General features: G+C 37.9%; 1 protein-coding gene and 1 pseudogene across 1 annotated transcript in view; both read right to left on the bottom strand.

Moving 5' to 3' along the window:
- Window positions 1-11,491, bottom strand: part of LOC122741855 — a 45,584-nt pseudogene extending 34,093 nt beyond the window's left edge.
- RAD51B (RAD51 paralog B) overlaps window positions 1-25,220 on the bottom strand; it is an 885,837-nt gene that overhangs the window by 485,879 nt on the left and 374,738 nt on the right. The window lies entirely within an intron of this gene.

Raw genomic sequence — 25,220 nt, 5'->3', positions numbered from 1 at the left:
ATGATTGTGTAATGGCATATTATTGTGCTATAAGAAATGACAAGCAGGACGATTCTAGAAATGCCTGGAGAACTAATACAAAGTCAAGTGAGCAGAATCAGGAGAACACTGTACATAATAACAGCAATACTATATGATGAAAACTGCAAATGACTTGGTATTCATGTTATTCTCAGCAATACAATGATCCAAGACAACCCCATAGGACTCATGATGAAACATGCTATCTGCCTCCAGAGAAAGAAGTGATGTTGTCTGAATACAGACTGAATCATGCTACTTTTCTTTCTTTTTCCTTCCTTCCTTCCTTCCTTCCTTCCTTCCTTCCTTCCTTCCTTCCTTCCTTCCTTCCTTCCTTCCTTCCTTCCCTCCCTCCCTCCCTTCCCTTTCTTCTTTCTTTCAGTCTGTTTCCACAAATAACTAATATGGAAATGTTTTACATAATTGCACATGTATAACCTATATCAGATTGCTCACCATCTCAGGGTGGGGGGAGGGAGGAGAGGGAAGGAGGCATAGAATTTGGAATTCAAAACTTAAAAAAATGAATGTTAAAATTTGTTTTTACATGTATTGGGGGATAAAATGTTATTTTTTATAAAAGTGTACTTTAAATTATAAAAGAACCAACAGTTAAATTTTTCAGTGTGAGCATTTAAACCTTGAAAATTGACAATTGCTACAAATCAGTGTTGGAGTTATCATTTTGTTGATTGTCTAGACTTGAAAAAGTGATAGAGAAAATGTTAGTAATGCAGATTAAACTTAAACATGTGTCATGTATGACATGCTGCCCTCCTACTACCCACCCTAAGGGAACCAATTGTCAAATATTTACCAGCACACCCCTGGTTATTACCCACTTTTAATTTCAACAATTCTTACTAACAGCATAAAGTGCTAATTAATTAGAAACATATATCAATATAAGAGATCAACATGTAATCTTTTTATAACTAGTTGAAGGTGTAGACTTTATTCAAGGTGACAGTGAGTCAGATTTGGGCAAAACATTTTATATTTTAATACCATACATATACACAATTTCTTTTTTAAAGTTAAAATAAGTAAAAAGTTAAAGTTTGTGAAAAAAAACACAAGAGCCAGCAAGACAAAGGCCTATGACCAAAAACTTAACCCAAATTTTACAATAAGGTACTGTAAACACCCAATAAAAGGAAAAATTCAGACTTCTCTGGTACAAAGGGAGGGACAAGAAAAATTGGCACAGATTTTTCAATGGATTTTTCAGGTCATAGGGGTGCCATGCTCCTAACTCCCACAATGTGGAAGGGATAAACTATACACAGAGCCTGACACTGACCAAAAGTCCCACTTCAAGAAGGCTGAGAAAATAAGTATGCATGTAGAGGGGCACTTAAGACACAAACCTATTAATTATTCCACATCATCTATAAGCAAATCCAGATTTTCTACAAATTCAGTTGGAATTCTTGAAAGAAATGAAATGAGTTTTAAAATGAAGCTACAAGTGAAATGAGAACTATAAAGGCAAGGTTGGGAAAAGAAATTAAAGAATTAGAGGAATTAATTGGAAGAATAAATAATTTTCTAAAATAGCTACAAAGCTTTATTCAAGTAAGACTCCTTGAAAATTGGATTGAACCAAATATAGATCAATGACACTCTGAGACAACAAGAAATACTGGGGGAAAGAAAGCAAAAGAGTGATAAAATATCACTATGTGTAAGGTAAAAACAACTGACCTGAAACACAGGTTGAAAAAAAAATCAAAGAAACATCACACTACATGATAACTTCGACAATAAAAAAGCCTAAATACCATATGTAAAAAAAAAAAAAAATCAAGGAAAATAACCTGCCCAGACCTATCAGAACTAGAGGGCAAAGGGAAAATGTTATAAATTAAAAGAAACCTCAAAATGAAAACTCCTAAACATGTCATAGCCAAAGTCCAGAGGTTCTAGGTAAAAGAAAAATATGGCAAACAGTCAGAAAGAAAGAGTTAAAGTACTAAGGAGCCACAGTCAAGATCACACAAGACCTGGTAGCTACCACCATAAAGAAAGGAGCACTTAAAAGATATTTTAGAAAGCAAAGGATAAAGGCTTACAGCTAAGAAAAGTTAAATATAATCTTACATGGGGGAAAATCTTTCTTTATTGAATTAGAGGACTTAAAAGTGTTCCTGCTGGGGCAGCTAGGTGGTGCAGTGGATAGAGCACCTGCCCTGGATTCAGGATGTCCTGAGTTCAAATCTGGTCCCAGACATTTGACACTTACTAGCTGTGTGACCCTGGGCAAGTCACTTAACCCCAATTGCCTCACCAAAAACCAAAAACAAAAACAAATAAGTGTTCCTGCTGAAGACACCAAGACTGAGTAGATATTTTGAAATGCAAACACCAGAGTGAAGAGAAACCAAGAAAGGAAAATACATCTGAGTTCTCAGAAGGGACTATATATGATGATAAAATATTTATATTCTAATAGGAAAAGAAACAAGTATCCTCTCAGAACCATCAAGGGTCATCGCTGGATTAAATAAGACAGAAGACCTAAAAGTAGTTTTGCTATATTTTAATTATCTCAAGAGAAACAAAAGAAAAAAGAAAAGAAAACTCGTCAAAGTTACAAGGGGTTTCTTTGTGTTTTGAAAGCCTAGCAAAATCAGAAACTCATACTATGAATCTTTTCATAGTATATAACACTCAGTTGTCTTCCTACTACTTGTTTGTCCACAAAGTTTGTCTCCTTTTCAAACTACTCATTATTCATCATTTGTGAACCTCAGAAATATTTAAATCCTACAAAGTGCTCATAGCTACCAAGTCCAGAAAAAAAGGGAAAAGTGATAATGCCTGAATCTTTCAGATCTGGTTAAATACTGTTAACTTTTCCCTTTTAATTATTCCTGTGTTGAACTGACATATCTTTTGGAATCAAAGCATTTGCCTCTTCAGAAGAGAATGAACATGAGGTCAAGTGCTAGAGAGATACAAGTATGTAAAAGACATGGTCCCTACCCTCACAAAGATTACAGATATGTGCCACAGGAGTGTTATAAAGTCCTTTAGGAGTTCAGAGGACAGAGAGATTATTTCTAGATGGAGTGACCTAGGAAGGCTACACAGAGAAATTGGCAACTGAGCTTTAAAGAACTGGTAGAGGGGTGCAGCTAGGTGGTGCAGCGGATAGATCACCGGCCCTGGAGTCAGGAGGACCTGAGTTCAAATCCGGCCTCAGACACTTAACACTTACTAGCTGTGTGACCCTGGGCAAGTCACTTAACCCCAATTGCCTCACTAAAAAAAAAAAAAAAAGAACTGGTAGAGGGGCAGCTAGGTGGCACAGTGGATAAGAGCACTGGCCCTGGATTCAAGAGGACCTGAGTTCAAATCCGGCCTCAGGCATTTGACACTTACTAGCTGTGTGACCCTGGGTAAGTCACTTAACCCCAATTGCCTCACCAAAAAAAAATTTAAATTAAAAAAAATTAAATAAAGAACTGGTAGGATTTCTATAGGCATAACTGATAGGGGGAGGAAGTTATTTCACATACAGAGGCAACATAAACAAAGAGGTAGAAGTCCAGTTTGAGTGAAGCTACATGAAAGCAGAGATTATGCCTTATGTAGCATTGTGTTCTCCTCAGCATCTAATTAGCACTCAAAAGCTTATTAGAGGAATAGTGCTAGATAAGAATAGAAAAGCTGGGTGGGTAGATGGGTTAGATTTTCATTTTAGGAAACCACTTTGACACTGGAATGATGAAGTAGATTAGGGAGAGACTTGTGGCAGGGAGATTAAGCAGCAGGTTACTGCAATGGTCCAGGTGGTGGCAGGGTGAGAGGAAAGAAGAGGGCAAATGTAAGAGATGTTACAAAATCAAAATCAAAAGGCCTTGGCAACAGATTGGTTATGTGGAGCAAGACATGTCAAGGATGACACTCAGGTTGAAAGCCTGGCTGATGGATGAGAGGATGACCTATGATATTCCATACCTGGAATGCCCTCCTCCCTCAATTCAACCTCTTGGTCCCCAGTTCCCTTCAAGGCTCAGCTTAATTGGCAATCTTGCATAAGGCCTTTTGTGAACCCGTCAGCCATTAGTGTTCCCCCCCACCTCACATGACTCTGAAATTAGTTTGTGTTTGCTTTGTATGCACTAGAAACTTATTGAGCTGTGAATTCATTGTATATTCCCAGAGACTATTTTGTTTGTGTCTTTATATCTCCAGCAATGACCAGAGTGCCTCACCCATAGCAGAAACATAATAAATGCTTATTAAATTGAATTTAAGGGATAACTGTAAAAGGGTCATTAGAGTTAGTGATTAGACCATAATAGTTTCACTAGACTATATTTCAAAGACTTAAGATGAGAGGAAATAGAGGAAGTGAGTACAGACTAATTCACCCCACCATAAAGACTTTTAATTGTTTACAAGTAGGAAAATTACAAATGCCTAATAATAAAGTCCAACCCCAACACCTTCTGGAATTTGTCATATTACTAGTTTCTAGAAAAAAAAAGTTCTTTCCTAATCAATTAACAAATGGTTATTGAGCATACACTATGTGTCAGGACTTATGTTTCACTTTTCCATTTCCTAGGTCCATCCTGCTTCTATTCATCATGTGTATGTCAGCAACTGGAAGCTTGGGAGTTACCAGGCTCTTTAAATACATATAGGACTCTTTCAGCCAAAACAAACAAATGAGTCAAATTACTAAGAACATAGGAACAATGATTCACTAATCTTGGAAACAAGTGGAGTTCAGGGCTAGGCTCTGAGTCCTTACTTGCTACTGCACAGAGCCTCCAACAGAGCTTATTCTCACCCCCCATTTTTTTTAACACTTACTACCCGCCCCACCCCCCACATTTCCCATTGCTGACCACTAACTTAATTTCTTCCTCTCCCTACCTCTCCCTGTTTCATACTTCATTTCCTCAAGGTCAGGTCCTCTCTGACATCTGAGTGAAAATTAGCTGATCTGATAAACTAATTATACTAATGTGATCATGGAGGAAAGCTATAGAGACCCTCAGGATCCTCTTCTCAGTTTCTAGACCACAGATATACATTATAATAAGGATCTTTTGGAGAGAAAGAATTACAGTTATTACTACAGAACCATAATACAAAGTACTTAGTATATAAACCAATATAAATGAAATGAAGTAACAAAAATATGTGTGATGGGGCTCTTGTGAGACTGTTCAGGACACCTGAGATGGCATCTCTCCATATGGAAAACCTTGGAAGCTGCTTCCAGGAGAATTGTAATGATGTGTAAGGGAAGTTCTTTGAAGGAAGACTATGGACCACGCATGGTCATTTTGTAACTGGTTCTGGTCAGATAATCACATGTTAAAGAGCGAGGTCTTTGGCTGTGGAGCCATTCAAAAAGGACTGTTAGCTTCAGCAAATTAATCTTTGCCTCCTTCGCTCCTGAAGGGTTTTGGTGACTGCTATGCTCATGGTACCTGGTAAAGGACCAGCCAACCATAATTCTCCAGACCTGACACACCACATGTGTCAGGTGCCTCCTGACTCTACTTCTATCAGTGCCTTTTCCCACTAATGAGTACTTCCCAGAACTTCCTTTTTAGGGGAAGGTCTGAGACCCAGTACCCCTCAGTTTCCATAGCACACCCTCATTCCCCGACCCAGGTACTACCTTCTCCTCATCCTATTTCAGCTCCCCTTTTGTTTTGCCTTACCCCATTAGAATCTAAGATCTCTAGAGTTAAATACTGTCTTTCTTTTTGGTTTTTGGTTTTTTGTTTTGTTTTTTTATCCCCAGAGCTTAGCACAGTGCCTAGGACATAGAAAGTGCTTGCTGGATCCTTGTTATCTGATAAACTGAAGTGGAATCTAACTCTTGAGAGTTTCAAATGGTCAGGAGAGGAATTCAGAGAGATCTGAGAGTCTGAGACAATGGTAAGTGTTGCAGTCATCCCAGGATCAGTGCTTAAAGAGAAAACATAGATCTTCAGGAGGACCTTTGAGTTCCTCACCAAGTAGAAGGTAAGATGAAGATCTGGCTGTCTTTGGATGTAGAATTTGATCACAATAATGCTATGTAGGAACTGCGCTAAGTTGGGCCTATTCACCCCCAGAAATGAGTTGGGTAGCAGAGAGTATGACCTGGAAGTGTTTGCATATTTATTATGATTATGGTTTTTTTCTTTTTTATGATTATGTTTTTAAAATATCCTTCTATAAAAGCTAACCAATATTAAGTGGAATTGAGCTACTAGTTACCCCCTAAAAATCATGAAACATAGCTTGTGGGGGCTGGAACCAATAGCAGTAGAGAAAAGACATCCCACAAATCCTTCAAGGTACTATAGGACCAAATGGGCCAGAGGTGGAGGTGAAGAAGAACATTTCAAGCGTGGGGGACAGGCAATACAAAGATAGGAGATGTGGTATCTCTGGAACAGAAAGGCAGTGTAACTGGATCACAGAGTGTGCAGAATGGAATAAGGTCTTAAGAAGACTAGGAAGGTAGGAAGGGGACAGATTACAAAGAGTTTTAAATGAAAAGGATTTTATATTTTATACTAGAAGTAATTGGGAGCCACAGGAAATTACTAAATGGGGAGGTGACATGATCAGACTTTGATTTTAGCAAAATTATATTCATTTTTCCCTTTACAAAATTATATTCTGAGATTATAACCCCCCAAATGGAACCTTTCCCTTAAAAGACTGCCAAACTCTGCCTAAGTACAAGGCAGAGATCTATATCACTGCTCGGTTTTACAATAATGAGTGTTGGTTTTCTTCATCTGCAAGGAGATGGTGATACATTACCTACTTGACAGGGCTGTTGTGAGCAAAACACTTCATAAGGCATAAAATGCTATTTAACTGTGATCTACATATAATTATCATCATCATTTACTACTACTATGAAAGGTTCTTTAGGGGGGCTTTCTCTATGACATGCCCAGTAATACAGATACTCTATTGCATTCCAAGGTATTAACCTTCCATCAAACCAAGCAAAAACACACTCACCTAAATCTCTCTGAACTAGCTAGTTCTTCTCAAACGACATGACTCTACTGCCTTCTAAACTGGTCTCTAGCTTCTCTATCAATTTGATTCAACAGATGTGGATAAAGTACACATTATGTACAAAAAGCACCATGGTAGGTATAAGGGACAAAAAGATAATACAACACAGACTGCTTTCAAGTAACTTATAATCTACTGGGGAAAAATACATGTACACAAGTAATAATGCTACAAGAGAGTGTTAGAGAAGTACAAACCAGAGGTCTAGGCAAAAGGCCAGTAGAAATCTGAAGGAAAAGGAAAAAGCACTTTTTAGCTGAGAGAGTCAGAAAAGGCTTCATTCATGGAGCTGGCAACTGGGTTGGTCCTTGAGATGAGGTCCTGGCATGAGAGCAAAGCCAAGGGCATAAAGCCAGGGGAAGGTACGATGAGATCAGACAACAAAAAAAATCCTTCAGCTTGATTGAAACATAGAGCTTGTAAAGGTGAGTAGAGTAAGATAAGGCTGGAAAGGTATTTGCCACACTGGAAGGCTTGAACACCAGAATGAGGAATCAATAGGTTTTGGGGTTTTTTTTTGGTTTTTGGTAGGCAATAGGGAGTCATTAAAAGTTTTTGAAGAGAAGAGGGGGTTTTGCCTTTTTTTTTTTAAGAAAGATTACTTAGGCATTAGTGTGAGGGGATGGAAAGGAAAAAGAAAGATTAGTTGAAAGGCTAATCTATAAGAAAGAGAAGTAAACCTAGGCAGGGGCAGTTAAGTAAAAATTAAGAGGGGACAGATATGAGTAAATATTGTGGAGATGGAATAAACTATATATGGCAATTGGAAATGAGAAGTAAGAAAAAAAGCCAAAGATGACTCCAAAATTATGGTCTAAGGTGATTGATTAGTACTACCATCAATAGAATGAAGAAAGAAATGGCAAACCACTCAGGTATCTTTGCTAAAAAAATATAAAATGGGGTCACAAAGAGTCTGACATGACTGAAACAACTGAACAAAAAAACCCATCAATATAAAGAGAAGTGTTAAAAGGAACATCAAGTTTGTGAACAAGATAATGAGTTTTATTTCAGACATTTTAAAGGTGAGATGTTAGTGAGACATTCAGGCATGGGATACCCAGCAGACAGTTGGAAATACTCATCATCTCAGTAAAGTTTGGAGGTGAAGATCTATATTTAGTAATCACCTGCACAGGAATGAAAAGTGAAAAAATGGATGGGAATTACCAATTGGAGAGAGAGAAGAGGATCAAGAATAGAACTTTGGGGCAGGAGGGAGGAAAGAGACTGATGGTTATGGGGCAAAAGAATGATGAAGTAGAAGCAAAAGAAAATGAAGATTTAGTCAAAAGGGGCAGGAGAACAGTGTCACAAAAAACCAAAGAAGGAGAAAGGTATCAAGAAAGAGGAAGTGGTTCATGATGTCATATGCTATACAGAGACCAAGGAATATGAGGACCAAAAAGAAATATACTAGACTTATTGATTAGGAAGTCCTTAATGACTTTGGATAGGGCTATTTCAGTGGAGATATGGACACAGAAGAAAGATTTCAAAGGCTTGATGAAAACATCTAATCAACACTTGAATTGTGTGATTGGCACTCGCAGTGTCAACATCATTTTCTAACATTTTATGTCTCATATATTTGTGCTCAATTCCATTTCAATGTTGTATCTATCACAAATCAATGTTCACCCCTTTAAAAAAAAGACATTTGAGTTAAACATATAAAAGACAATTTCAGAAGGGATACATACAACAGAAACGCAATAGAAGCTATTCATTACACATGGATATAGCATTTCCCATCTCTGGAACCTGGATTACTCTAGTTCAGCTTTCTGTTGCCTAATTAGATGACAAGGATAGGGCAATCCAAGGGACACATGTCTTTTCTTAGTCCAACTTGTACAAAACCTTTTGGCCAAAATAAAAATAAGCTTAGCAGAGGATGTGCCAATTACATTTGGAGATAGTAAGGGAAAGGAGAATAATTGAATTCCAGACATGTGCTCTAGGATAACCATTTTGATAGCTGAGGGGATGACAGGCAGGTAGAGTAGACAAAACGTTGAGGTAGGGGGAACAACCAGAAGGCCGTTTTAGGTCCAGGTGTGTGGTGACAAAGGTCTACATCAGAGTGGTGCTAGTGAGAGGGATGAGGTGGGGGCATATACAAGAGATATTGCAAAAACTTGGTGATGGGCTGGATATGGGGGTGAGAGTGAGAAGTCAAGGATGACACCTAAGTTGAGAGCCTGGCTGACTGAGAGGATGGTGATGCTCCAGATAATAATAGGAAAGTTAGGAAGAGGGAAGGGCTTGAGGAGAATGATAACAATTTCAGTTTTGGACCTGGTGAGGTCTATAGGACATGGCAGCTTGAGATGGCCAATAAGCAGTTGGTTGATGCAAGGGTGGAGATGAGGAAAGAGGTTAAATGGATAAATAGATCTGTGAATCATTGGCGTAAAGATGTTAACTAAATCCACAGAAGCTAATGAGATCACTAACTGAAGTAGTATAGGGGGTAAGAGACAGCCCAAGACAGAGCCCTAGCAATGTCCTAGTTAGTAAATGTGACCTGAATGAGGATGCAGAGAAGGAAACTTGAAAGTGGTCAAATAAGTAGAGAACCAGGAAAAAGAAATGTCATGAAAACCTAGAAAGAAATTGGGTATCAAGGAGAAGATGGTGATTAACAGTGTCAAAGATTGTAGAGAGGTCAAGAAAGATTGAAGATTGAAAAATGGTAGTATTTGAAACTGTGTATACCCTTTGACCCAGCAAAACCACTACTAGGTCTATATCCCAAAGAGATCATAAAAAAGATAAAAGACCCACATTTACAAAAATATTCAAAGATGTTCTTTTGTGGTAGAAAAGAATTGGAAACTGAGGGGATGCCTATCAATTGGGGAATAAACAAGTTGTGGTATATAAATGTAATGGAATATTATTGTGCTATAAGAAATAATAAACAGATGGATTTCAGAAAAATCTACAAAGACTTACATGAATTGATGCTGAATGAAATGAGCAGAAGCAAGAGAACATTGTACACAGTATCAACAACACTGTGTGATGATCAACTATGACAGATTTAACTCTTCTCAGCAATACAACGATCCAAGACAATGCCAAAAGACTTATGGTGGAAAATGCTCTCCACACTCTAAAAGAACTGTAGAATATGAATGCAGATTGAAGCACACTATTTTCATTTTGGTTGTTGCTTTTTTGTTATTATTCATGTTTATTCTTTCTTACTTTTTTTTCTTTTTGTTCTGAAAATATTAACATGATGGCAATGTATAACCAAATCAAATTGCTTGCTGGAGACTGAAATGGCAAGCCACTCCAGTATCTCTGCCAAGACAACCTGAAATGGGGTCACAAAGAGTCAAACACATGAACTGATGATGAGTGAGATGAGCAGAACCAGGAGAACATTTATACACAGTATCAACAACATTGAATGTTGATCAGCTGTGATAGACTTGATTCTTCTCAGCAATACAATGGTCCAAGACAGTTCCAAAGGACTCATGATGGAAAATGATCTCCAAATCCAGAAGAAAAAAAAAAGAACTGCTGAATCTGGATGCAGATCGAACCATACTATTTTTATTGTTTTTGTTGTTGTTTTTCTTCTTTGAGGTTTTTCCTTTTTGCCCTGATTCTTTTCTCATTACATGACTAATGCAGAAATATGTTTAATGTGATTGCACATATATAACCTATATCAGATTACTTGCTGTCTTGGGGAGGGGGGAGGGAGAGGAAGGAGGGAGAAAAATTTGAAACTAGAAATCTTATAAAAACAAATGTTGAAAATTATCTCTAAATGTAACTGGAAAATAATAAAACATTTATATGGGGGAAAAAAAAAAAACAAAGAGTCAGACACAGCTGAAAACAATAGAACAAGTAGCCGTTAACCTATTTTAATTGCTTTTTGCAGGGAAGGCCAAGTTAAAAACAAAAATAATGCTTAGACCGTTTTCTGATATAAAAAAATTAGGAAAAAAGGATAATAAAAATGACCCATGGAGTTTATCTGAGAAACAATAAGAATAATGATATGGCACAGTCATGGTCAAAATTACCTTTTGGATTTTCCTGAAGAAACTCTGACTATGACTTTTCTGCTCAAACCTCAATGAAGACAGCCCAGGACTCTGAACATAATATCCCTGAGGACAGCAGTGCTCGCCCCCCCCACCCCCACCCCCGACCCTTGTGCTTTCTGCCTGACCTCCACAGCCATCACTGAGAGGTAAGATTCCTTTGGAGGATGGACCCCACCTTCTGCTCTACTACCACTACTAACTACTGACTGACTGTCAGTGACAGGGAGAGAAAACCTGCCTCTAGAGGTGCGGGAGCCCTTTGCCTCCTCTTCAACCACAGTGACTGAAATTTTGACAAGAAAGCCCTTGGCACTGTCAAACACATACATGATGTCAGACACAGATGTGATTTTATCAGTTGAAATGCCACTCAATAAGAGGCACCCCCATCTGCCCTCTAAGGAACATGAGACCTTTCCACCTGACCTGGAGATGGAACCTCCTACATGGGTTGTCTCTCCCACTAGACTATGACATCCTCGAAGGTAGGGAATGTCTCTGCTCTGCTCTCTGCAACCCCATTGCTTAGCACAGTGCTTTGCACATGGTCAGTGTTTAATAAATATTTGTTTTCTGTGGGGTTTTTTTTCATTCATTCATTCATGGAAAATGGTGGTAAAGAAAAGAAATATTATATAGTGGAAAGTGCACTGTCTCCTGAGTCACAGGATCAGGCCTTTGACATTTGACATTTAGGGATTGTGAGCAAATCACTTTCATATCCCTGGGCCTCAGTTTCTTCATCTCTAAAGTGAGGAGGTTGGACTAGGTGGGGAAGGGAAGGAAGGAAGGAAAGAAAGGAAGAAGCATTTATATAGCTACCCATGGTAAGAATTTTTTACAAATATCTCATTTTATCTTCACAGCAACACTGTAAGTGCTATTACTATTCCCATTCTGCAGTCGAGAAAGAAAACTAAGGCAACCCCCCCAAAAAAATTAAAAAGATAAAAAATTTTAAAAGAGAGAGAAAACTAAGGCAAGCAAAGGTTGACTAGCCCAAGGTCATACAGCTATAATGCATTCCAGATTGTCTCTGAGTGATGACTGCTGAGACAAGAGTCACTTGGTTTTCCTTATTTTAGGAAACTAGAGAAGAGTTAGAAAATTTAAGCAGGACTTGAGTAGAAGTCTGTAAGAGAAAGACTATATACAATGGAAGCCAAGAAATCTCTAATCTGAATTTGAACACAGGTCTTTCTGAATCCACACATAGTGTTCTATTCACAACATCTCCAGCTGCCTGTTAATGGTCTCTAAAATCTCTTGTGACTCTGTGAAAACCAAATCTTAGATCTAAAAGATCAATTGTAATATCAATTAATACAAAGAATAATAGGATAAAATATCTTGCAATCTCAAATGACCTCTGGAGTTCTTTCCAACTCAAAATCTATGATTCCATGCCCCTAAGGTCCCTTCCAGTTCTCAATTCTATGGTTCTGTTATTTTTCATATGCAGGCTAATCTACATAGGAACATCAGTTAAAGCCTCCAGTGTATATAGTCTTTCTCCTACAGACTTCTACCCAAGAGTCCTGGTCAAATTTCCTGACTCTTGTCTGGTTTCCTAAATGAAGGAAAACCAAGTGTCTTTTGCCTTAGCTGTCATCACTTAGGGCCAGTCAGGAATGCATTCAGACAAGCCCCATGGGGAACATCAGGTGGACCAAAGGTGAACGGACACTGAGACAAGCCTTCCGTGGGACCCAGTTAAATAGAAAGAACGCCACTAAGAACCCACTGAGTCTTCCGAAACTTAGTGGTGAGAACTGTGTTGTCTGTGTTGGGGAGGGAAATGTTATGATTGGGAGAGAGCAGAAACTCTGCCTAGCCATCTCCCTCTGCTTCATATAGAAATGTGGGGAGGAAAAAAGCAGCCTGGCAAAGAATCCTAAACCAAGCCTCCCACAGGATGTTCATAAACAAAAAGGCAGAAGAATGTCAAAAGAAACTTCCCAAGGAAAAGAGAGGGGAAGGGGGAAAAAAATGAAAGCCATTAGGTCTGAGACTTGAAAATGAAGCATAAGATCACACACGCTGTTCTAATTATCCGCAAGCCAAAGTTCCTAATTCATTCTGATATGACCACCTCTTCTATCTATACTTCTCTGCCTCCCTCACTCTCATCACTGACACCCTATTTACACATTGCGTAATATATGCCCATGCTAAATAGATCTAAATACATGCACAGCACTTTTCAAACCATCAATTGTTCTATAAATGTTAGCCATGATTATTTTTATTGTTACTGTTTTTGAATGCCAGGACACAAAGTCAGAAAGATGAGGGGGAAAGCAAGGGGAAGGAATCTGGCCTACCGCAGAAGGATAAAACCAAAAGGCATAAATTCAAAAGGAGACAGACAATCTTTCTGTGCAGAAAAACACTGTTCAAAATTGGACCTGGCAAAGGTTTTCTCTTTCATTTCCGAGGTGAATTGGCAGACTCGGGTCTTCTTGAATGGAGGGCCCTTCAGGAAATGTAGTGCCCAGCTGTCAGCTTTGAAATTGGGCTCATTCTCACCATTTTTATGCTCATCTTATGGGTTTCGATTCCCCCCCTTCTTCTTAGGGTGTGTCTCCTTATGACAGACCAAAGTTGTGTATTTCAATTAAGGGTCTGAAGGAATATGATAATATAAGAAGAAAGTCAAACATTTAAAATTGACACACTCACAAAGTTGGAAAGACTCCTAAAGATCTATCTAGTCTGGCTTCATTTTACAGAGGAAGAAATGGGCCTAAAAGTCATTTGGCAGAAAATTAGGATCTTTGAATCTGTGTGTTGGACCTCAGAGGTCATCTAGTTCAAGCCACACTGGAATCTTCTTAACCACATCCCAGACAAGGGATCAACTTCAGTAATGGTGAGCTCACAGTCTTCTAAGGCAGCCTGCTTCAATTTGGGGACAGTGTTCCCTACTGCCCCATCTAGAAGAAGAGATGGCTTGGAGCTGGGAATTTTTACCAATACTTCACCTTTTTACTCATCCTCTCAATTTGCCTGTATTCATCGATCTGGTGTTGCCTGACTCTTCAATAGAAGAACTGGGCTCACAACAATTCTACCCCCATCTCAGATTCCAGATGAACAATTCTATTTTCAGTTCTTGCCTAAGGGATCCTGGGGTGGAGAAGGGGGGGCAGAATGTGGGAGTGGGGAAGAAAAATGTGATGAGAAGGGTGGAGGCAGGAACAAAAAATGTGTCAAGTACAAACATGAATCAGATATGGTAGAGGTAGTTTTAATCCTCCATTGAAAGGGAATGCTGAGCAATAAAGACTCACAGGATGGCTAGAATCTGTTGTGAAGTTGTTCATTAGCTATTTCGCATGTAGCCCATATAAGCCCTGGGACAACTTTATCCCAGCTTCTACACTCACAAATAGTATCAGGTCCAGAAGCAAGGCTCCATCTGCTTCTCAAGGTTCTATGAGTACCCCTGTAGACTTGGGGTGATTTTGTGATGCCAACAACCACCCACCAAGATCATCAGTTGAGAATCACTATAGTGGGCCAGCCTTAAGGTAGCTTTTAGAAAGGGGTATTTACTAAGTTGGTACATTAAGAACAGTTTGGGGGCAGCTAGGTGGCACAGTGGATAGAGCACTGGCCCTGGATTCAGGAGGACCTGAGTTCAAATCCGGCATCAGATACTTAAAACTTACTAGCTGTGTGACTCTGGGCAAGTCACTTAACCCCAATTGCCTCACACACACACACACACACAAAAGAACAGTTTGTACAAAACATCTCCCCAAAAGTCTGGGACACACACTCCCATATATACATAGACAGTCACAGGGAAAGTGAGCTCCGACTTAGAAAATGCATGAAGCAAAAGCTTAAGTCAGAACTCCCGAGTGCTCAGTGTCCTTCTCCTATTGAAAGGGCACTTAAGAAGTTCTGGTGAAGCACAACATAGTTTCTTTGTTGAGCTTCTAGGAGAGCTATTAATCAATGTCATCAGCTCCCCAAAAGAGATGCTATTCTAGGGATGCTGCTATGACACTGATGGGAAATGCACAACCCTCTGAATGCTTCACAGCTTGCAAAGCTCTTCTCCAACCAAAGGTAGGGGAGAAAAGAAGTAGACCGGTCTAAAGTAGAAGCAGAGATCTCCTTCCCCACCCCATCCCCCAACCAGGTGGTTCCCCCCAACCAGGTGGTTCCTCCTTGGGAGTATTACTGGAAAGACACATATGCTCAACTTCTCAAATGACCCCGGCCTCTAAACTAGCTTGATAATTTATAGACAACCTCTAGAGCAAGATCAACTTCCTTGTTTATCTGAACCCTTTTTCCTGTGTAAGGTCGTCCCAGATCCAAGGGCTTTTAGCACTTAGTGGAAAGGCTATAATCCAGATTAATTCACTGGGCTTCTTGTCACTTACTTTAAGTGGTGAGGGGTAGTTTGATTGAATAAATCAATCAGCTTCCTTATGTCTCTGATATTTTCGCTTCCCTCTTTTATTGCTCTTCTAAACCATTCTTAAGGTTCTTGTAGTTGTTCCATTATTTCAGGGGACTTGTAAGAACCTGTTTTTATATCTTCACCTTCCTCAGGGGATTCTGACTGAATTTTCTTTTCTGTAAATTACTTATTTGTTGAGATGACTCTTTTCTTTACATGCTTTCTAATTTCTCCACCTGAACTGCTTTTGTCCTTATCAATTACTCTGCTGATTTCCTTATGATGTCCTAGAAGAAAACCTGCTTACCATCATCCTTTTCCATTCAGACGATTCAATCCTACTGTATCTTTCCACCAGTCATTTTCCAATGAGGTCTGTTTCCCTCAGAAGATAACAGTGGCTAGGCTAGGTTACTGTTCCAAAGAGACTCATTGGCTAATGTAGTAGCCACCTTGGCCAGTCCCACTCTCTTCAATTCCAGCATGCTCTCTGCAACCGACTTTATGCAGTTTCCAGCAAAGCTTTTTGTGAAAGGGTTGGGGGAAGATCTCCCAGGATATTGTTGAGAGAGATGCTCTGAGACACTTTTGTTCTTGAATTGCTTCTCCAGCTTTTCTTATACTCCCTCCTGGCTACCTGTTTCCTTTTAAGTTGTATTAAATATTTATTATCGGTGTGGAATTTCTGTTCTCTTACCTCTATTTTCTTGTCTCTCAAGCTCCACACTCCTTCACAACAAGCCCATTTCCTCTTTCTTGAGCCATGGGGCTAGTCTGATTCAAGGGCTTTACCTGGGCTTGGAACTGGGACTTCCTGTAGAACACTGCCATGATGCTAACTCTAATAATAAGGGGTCTAAAACCACCTTTGCTACCAGCTAAAATGCAGGGACTGTGGGGGGATGGAGGTGTAGGACAAGGACAAGAGCTCAGGGAACAATGGACTTATGAGTTGCCCTTTAGCTGTTGTTTCTTCTATACCTGTTGAGGAGTAGGGCTCTTTCATTTTTCTTCCTATAAATGCCAACTTTTCTCCATTTAGGAGTTTTTATTTGCATTATTTTGTGTGCTGAAGGGAGAGCTATCCCTAGGATACCTCTCATTACTTTATCTTTCTAGGATTTCCCTTTTTCTATATTTTTGAAATATTCCAACCTATAGAAACCTTTAGACAGCAAGAGGTTTGTGGGGGGTTTTGGGGGGGAGGGGGTTGACTGCGGTAATGGGATTCACACAATGGGGCTCCAATGTACCTTTCCTGCTTTATTACAGATCACTCCGTCTCACTCAATCCATAGTCCAACCAAATTAGCCTTACTTTATTCAACTTAAATATTATTACCAACGAATATCTTAGGACAAGTCAAGGTGATTAGGGGGTACACTTTATATATACACACACTCATCTTCTTACTGCCCCTCTCCCCACGTAATACATCATCGCCCATCTCAGTGCCTTTACACAGCTTGTCTCCCATGGTTAGAATACACACCTTTTTCACCTCCACCTCTTAGAATTCCCTAGATTTCTTCAAACCTTGGCTTGTGTCACTTTCTCCATGAGACCTTTCCTAATCTTTCCAGTTGCAAGTGATTTCCCCCACCCCATCCCAAATGATCTTGTACTATAAGTAGCCCAGGTATGGCACTCACCCCAACTCTCCCCAGGTTTTCTCCCTGGGCTGGACAGGCTTGCTTCCCAATTGCAAGTCAAGCCAGAGTAGTTCCACTTAGGAGCAGCGATATGATTGCTTCTCTTAAAATCTCTTACGAAAGGGATAAGCCACGTGGGTGATTCTCAACAACAATATAGTACATGAGCCCCCATAATTAACAAACCAGTAATTAATTCTCAATCTTAACTGAAATATTTCCTGAAAAGCAAAACAAATTCATAATATTTACATAATGTTCCACACAAAAGCCACAATTATACTTTCCCATCAGTGCACAGTGTCCATGGGAAAGTGTGCAAACACCTAAAATACTGGAGTAATAAAGCATTCATTTGGGGGGCAGCTCGGTGGCACAATGGATAAAGCACTGGCCCTGGATTCAGGAGGACCTGAGTTCAAATCCGACCTCAGACACTTGACACTTACTAGCTGTGTGACCCTGGGCAAGTCACTCAACCCTCACTACCCTGCATAAATGAATGAATGAATGAATGAATGAATGAATGAATGAATGAATAGATAAACAAATAAAAAAATATAGCATACATTTAGTAAATATATGGCCAAGGTAACTCAGAATTCAGAATTCAGATTTCTATGGCCTCTTTCTGTCTTAGGAACTGTCTATGAAAGTTCCTTGATGAGAGCAGACTGTCTTAATTAAATGTCCATTACAAAACTGAACTATCAACCTATTAACACTGCAGGCAGAGCCTCTGAGCTACTTTGCTCCCAAGCCTTCTTTGTGTTCAGTGGGACTTAATCCTTGATATCATATTCAGCTTCAGGCCTGGCTGATGCCTTCATTTAAAATGGCACTATACTCATTTACAAAAAGGTAATGACTTTTATTCTTTAAAACAAAAAGCCTCCCCAACTCTGCTCTTTTGCAAGATTTTTATTCTCTTCTATGCTTTGGAGGCAACCAAAAAAAAATCTCTTCAATTTTCTCTCCTCTGTCCTCTTTTCTTTTTCCTAACAAGTCATAAAAGATCATAGAGTGATGTTCCTTTTAATCTTCTCAGCATCAGGTGTAAGCACAGATCACCCCAGACTCTCACTGGCCAACCAAAGCCAGACAATGAAGAGGCAATGCCAAGAAAAAGAGTTCTAGTCTTTCTTTGACATAATTCTAAAATCTGTTCTTTCACCTCTCCTAACCTTTCTTGGTTCAGTAAGTGAGTCTTCTCTAAGAATGATCCCACCTTAGCTTACAATCAGTACTCAAATTTTCACCTGTCTATAATCAAGTAAATTAATTTCTCCAACAATCACAGAATAGTTCTGTGGCCCATATTTCCCTAGTTATTAACCAAAAGTTCTCTAGTTATTCAGTTATTAATATGCAAATCTCTGAAGCATACTATATTCTCCATTCATTCCAATGGTCTCCAGTATGTCAAGTCATATGTCATGTTATGTCATGTAAAAATGAGCAACTGCTCTCTCAGAACTCTGAGGCAAAGCTATGGTTCAGATGAGTGAACTGGCAAAGTAGACTTAAATGAGCATTTTTTTTCATACAAAGTAGATTTCTATCTCAGAAAAGTAACAGTCAAGGATCATCTTCCTTACATCTATATCTCTAGATATAGATAATTAATAGTGTATATCTATTCTCCCTTGATAGTATATATAGAATAGATACCCTTTAAGGGTAGAGACCGTTTATTTTCATTTTTCTAGAGGGCAGCTCATTGGTGTAGTGGATAGAGCACTGGCCATGGAATCATAAGGACCTGAGTTCAAATCTAGACCCAGACACTTGACACTTACTAGCTGGCTGACCCTGGGTAAGTCACTTAACCCCAACTGTCTCAAAAACAACGACAACAAAATTTTTCTATCCCAATGATTTAATAAATACTCATTGAATGCTTAATTGATTTACTTGTTTCATCCTCAGGCTTCTAATAAGACCTCAGGAAGACAGTTCTGGAAATACTAGCACTGAATGTCATCTCCATATAAAGGGATAGAGGAGACACTAAAATAAAAATGGAAGGCTTGAGCCACATTTACAATATCTGCACAAAAATCACCTTGCAAATACAGCATTTTCTTCTCAAAGGCTAAATAGTAAAGGATTTGGGTAGGATTTTATACCAAAGAAAGGCCTCATTTATGGGGGCAGCTAGGTGGTACAGTGGATAGAGCACCAGCCCTGGATTCAGGAGGACCTGAGTTGAAATCCGAACTCAGACACTTTTCACTTACTAGCTATGTGACCTTGAGCAAATCACTTAACCCTCACTGCCCCCCCCACACACACACAAAAGCCTCATTTACTTCATGATCTCTCTCTCTCCCATCTCTTACCAATGAAGCTTGCTTTAACAACAGTATATCTTTGGGGCAGCTGTGTTGGCTCAGTGGATAGAGCACCAGCCCTGGATTCAGGAGAATCTGAGTTCAAATTTGGCCTCAGGCACTTGACACTTACTAGTTGTGTGACTCTAGGCAAGTCACTTAACCCTCATTGCCCGCCAAAAAAAAAAAAAAAGAGGCTATAGGAAAAACAGAGTTTGACTTACAGAATTTCTCATTGTTCCCAAATTGATTTGCAACCATTTGTACATTTGGAATTCAGATGTTATCCTATAATACCTGAAAAGAGTGAAATCCTGACAACAATAATGAAATTGTACATAAAGACCACAATACCAAGCTACCCAACAATTAAAATTTGTGACACCAAGCAGAGGAAACATCTTTGAAAAAGAATTAATTCTGACCTATGTCAATTCCTTTTAAGTTCACTCTGGAGCATAGGAGGCAATTAAAAGGAAGAGAGAGGAGTAAGGAAAATAGGAGTTGTGAATTTTGATTATTGAGCTTTGAAAATGAATTAATTGGCATTATACCTCCTAACTATAATGAAATCTCAGTAGCCAGCTAGTACTTATAGAAAAAGACTATGGTAAAATTATAGGACCATTTTTATGAGTGGTGGCTGGCAGGTATGATCTTGTTAAGACTCTTTAAAAACCAATGTCTTGGGGGAGGTAATATTTACTGTTTACTGCAGCTCTGGTTGTTAGGGGTAATTGCTAAAGTCCCACTTTTCCATGATATCACCAGCATTCCAGGGGAAGTGTGTGTGTCAGTGATTTTCAGTAATGACTCTCTTTTCCAAACTCTAAAAATGGGTGCCAAACTACACTAAACCTGCAGACCAGATGAGGTAAAGGGAAAGAAAAAATAAGATGGATCAAGTGGAATTTGTTACTGTCTTCCTAATGAAACTGAATGAAGCCTTCCTTCAATCTTTGTTTCTATTAAATAATGCCAACATAATCTCCTAGAAGCTTCTAAATGGCAGAAATCTTCCTCAAATTTTTGTTAATCTGGGTATTACATTGTTTGACCATACCTCTAAAGTATCACAGAAATTTTGTGTCATATTTAAGGAAGAAAATCTGATGTGATTTCTCATGTTAAAAGGGCTAGTGTAAGACCCTACTTTGTCATATAAAGACTCTGGCAGGATTTCTTACAGAGGTATCTATCTCTCTCCCAAACGGCAGGAAGTAGGAGCAATAAAGGGAGATTTCTATGTAGCTGCTTTAAATATCTCACCTGGTTTTTAACATCACAAACCAGATGTGGGTTCTAAGGGCTGAAGACCACATGCCATATTCTGCCCTTTCTAACAAAGGGGATTTTGTTCCACCATATAGTGGGCTTATAGAGTCACCCTTAAGAAACACATGATTGGAATAGGAGCCTGCACTAATAGACTCCATACTTCCACAAGACGTTTCCTCTAAGAGGTTCAAAGCATTTTATCAACAAGAACTCATTAATCCTCACAACACTCCTCTGCAGTAGGGAGTGGCAAATATTAGTTCAGGTGGAATAACTGGGGTTGGGGGGGGAGGGGAAGCAGGATAGCTGTAAAAGATGAGTAATAAAAGTTTTATGCCAAATAGGGAAGCATTGGCAGCACTCACATATGCAGGGAACATAGATCTGTCTCTTAGGGCTCTCTCTGATTCTGATTCAACAATCATTTTTTTTCTTCTAATCAGATAATTCCATTAGAATAATGCTTGATATAGAAAATTAGGAGAATTTGATATAAATAAATACACAGGAAACATTCCACTTCAGGAAAATAGTTTGGGAAAAAAATGAGTTGGGTATCCAATGTCTCTTTTTCTGAGTGACTCCAGGCACTATATCTAATCAGTCTATACCTCAGTCTATCCAGCTATTAAATAGTAAAACAATATTTATTTTTAAATAAAGAGATTTTTAGACACTTCAATATTTAATGTTTATAAATTTCTTGATGATGTTTTACTGAGGATCTCTGAGGTGCTATACAATTTAAATATTATTAATACCAATGAATGCCTTAGGGACACATCAATATGATTATCAGGTAGGTTTTATACATTCACATGTATATATGTATATAAATAGATATATGTATATGTGTATTTAGATATGTAAAAACTCCATACTTACATAAGGCCTACTAAGATATTCAAAGTATTTCATCAATAGTTATTTAATTGTATAAATATATATGTATATAAATATGCACATATCTAAGCAAAAAGTGATTTTAAATATATGTATTTAATATATCACATATATAGTATATATACTTATATATTATATCAATGTACCCCTAACAATACAATCAATGCACTCCAAAAAAGGGGCATGGTGCCTCAACTCCAACAAAAGTACATCACAATTCTAATTTCCTTGTAAAAACATAAATGGATAAGCAAGATGGGATTACATATATATGTATATCATAACATACATATATCATAGTGAATACATCATAGACATATGTGCATTACACATGTACCATACACATAGATTGTATATGTGTCACATATACATATATCATAATATACATATATCATATATAATCATATATAATATATACATAATCACTTCTTGCTAACCCATTTATGCTTTTATAAGGAAATTAGAGTAGTGATGTATTTTTGTTGAAGTTGAAGCACGCTGTCCCTTTTAGGAGTACACTGACTGTAAAACAGCAGTGAGAAAATCAGTCCCATAACTACCGTTTCTGAATGGACATCAGAATTCACATAATATTACATATTTGAATTGTCTTTGGATTATGTCTTTAGGGTAGCCAGAAAGGCTTTATTTATGACATGTATCTGTTTTGTTTAAAGTGTGAACCACCTAATGCTGGCTTACACTATAGAGGACTTTATTTTTTCAGTGTGTCATAATGACTCTGTGAGGTAAAATTTATTTTTATCGTTGTTGTTTTATTGTTATTACTGATAGCTCAAACAGGGTAAGTATATAAAACATTCCTCTCAGGGGCAGCTAGGAGGTGCAGTGGATAGAGCACCAGCCCTGGAGTCAGGAGTACCTGAGTTCAAATCCGGCCTCAGACACTTAATACTTACTAGCTGTGTGACCCTGGGCAAGTCACTTAACCCAATTGCCTCACTAAAAAACAAAACAAAACATTCCTCTCTATTTACTAATAATAAGTTTGTTAAAAATTAAAGGAACTTCCTTTTGAGGACCTCTTTAGATTTTTTTAACTCAAAGAGAATTTAGATATAATATATATACACATACTCATTTTGTATATACATATAATCATACAATATATATTGTGTGTATATAAATTCTCTTAAAGCTTGAGAATTTATATATAATATATAGACATGTATATATACATATAATCATACAATGCATATCTATGTATACATGTTTGAGCACCTATATGTGTACATGTGTATATCTTCTCTTTTAAACAGATAGAAATATAGTACAAAAGGAAATTCCTTTAATTAGTGACAAATTTATTATTAAGAATAGAGAAGAATGTTTTATATAATTAGCCTTTCTGAACTACAAGCACTAACACTAACAATAATAATCACTTTCACCTCAGAGTCAATATGACACATACAAATTAAAATAAAGTTGTCTATAGTGTAAGCCAACAGCTGGTTTATACCTTAAATAAAATAGGTGTATACCATATGTAAAGCCTTTCTAACTACTCCAAAAATTATTCAAATATGGAATATGCTATAGATTACAAGCTTCATTCAGAAAGGCCAGTCATGGGAGTAAGTTTCTCAGTGCTTGGTACTCCCAAGAAGGCTATGGTAACTGATTTTTCTGTACCTCAGCTTCAACAAAGATAAAAAGTAAATCACAACTCTAATTTTCCTGTAAAAGTATTAACAACTAAGCAAGACATGTTTTGAGTTGAGGAAAGTGGGGGAGAAAGAAACAAACCTGCCTAGATATATTAAATTAACAAGGTTCTGTGTTGATGAAGCTCAATTTCAAATTACTAGACACTAATCCACAACTTAGTTGTAAAAAAATTTCTGGACATCAAAGAGAGGCACTTCATCTAAACTGTGTAAACCTCAAAGAAATTAAAAATGGAGTTCATTTTTTTCTCCTGATGGTAAAGGATTATATGCACTAGAAGCTTCCTTAATAACTTTTATGTTAACTGTTCTCTTCAGTTACATTAATTTTCTTAGGAGCTCTTGCTGTAAAAATACGTTATTTTATTATATTTAAACAAAGCATGAGAATAGTGTAACAAAAAGACAAACTATGTCTCTGATGCAATTAGGTCACCAACTTATACTTATCCAGAAATTTTAACTGACAAGTGTCTTTTAATCTTATACAGGCCTCAACTTTCACCACCCACCGTTTTAACAAGTGACAAATTCTGGGAATAAAATTACTGATTCATGGGGAAATTTTTTTATGGGAATCTGTCATCTCTACTACGAATTTACAACTATCCCGGCTTCCCTGTTAGTGAAATTAGGTTTCTGTAGCCACAGTATGGCTAGATAAGGAAGATGGTTTCAAACCACAACCCAAGAACAAAATATAAAGCAATATATTCTGAAAAGGCTGGAGGGTTTGGAATATGATAGATATTTTTTTCATTGGCTCTTAGTGATGTCATGTTCATATTTGCAGTGCCCAGGAAATGCACCATGACTAACAAAGTTCTTTACTTGTGTAAACAATGGAATTGCATCATGCAGGCATTAGCCAGAAAGAGACTGATGGTGAGACAGAGAAACTGAAACAGAGAGAAAACAATCTGAGGGCCATTTCATGAGACAGGAGACATAATTTTGCTTTTGCCTGAGTCTCAGTTCAGCTGCCAATCACAATGGAAGCATTTCATTCAGCTCAAACATGAGTGTGTTTCTGGAATCACCTCATCATACCCACAAGCAGCCTATGCATTCTACTTACGATAGCAGAGCTAATGAGGACAGCTGTAGCTGGCCTTGCAAGCATTCCTGTCAACCAGAATACCCCTAATGCATTCTCCTTTGACTCCTTTCAGTCCTTTCTTGCTTCATAATGAAACAGAAAAAAAGAAATAATTGTGTTTTTAGAGTGTAATCACCTTCTAATAATACATAGCTGCAATTAAATGTGAAAAAGTCAAGTATTTTTCTTCAATTATCAGTTTTCTTGACATCTGTCTGCTTATTTTTGTTTTCTTTTCAAGAAGAAGTCCCAGTTTCAGGTCTTCTGATATGTAACTTAACAAGATATTATGAAAACAGCAACAAAAAAAGAATACATTTAATTGTTTCCATAACAATAAATCACAGATCCAATCTCTAAAACAGCCTGCCTGGTCTTAGCTTTCTTTTGGAAACTCATTTATTTCTTGTTCAACTTCTTTTACTGAGACTTGATTAAGTTCTCTAATTCTTGTTTTATTAATCTGGGCATTTTATGTTTTTGTCAATATTTGTTCAATCAATGAAAAAACATTCATTAAGTACCTATTAGATGCCAAGAACTGTGCTAAGCAATGAGGTTATAAAAGAGGCCAAAAGAAAATCTCTGCTCTCAAGGAGCTTAAAATCTATTTCATTTAAGTTTTCAGTTTTATTGACATATGACTGAGTAAAAGAATTTCAAATAATTTCCTTTATTTCT

This window comes from Dromiciops gliroides, chromosome 2 (assembly GCF_019393635.1).
Source record: "Dromiciops gliroides isolate mDroGli1 chromosome 2, mDroGli1.pri, whole genome shotgun sequence".
NCBI classification, from domain to species: domain Eukaryota; kingdom Metazoa; phylum Chordata; class Mammalia; order Microbiotheria; family Microbiotheriidae; genus Dromiciops; species Dromiciops gliroides.
Note: the sequence above shows the minus strand (reverse complement) of the source record. Positions and strands in the feature narration are given on the sequence as shown.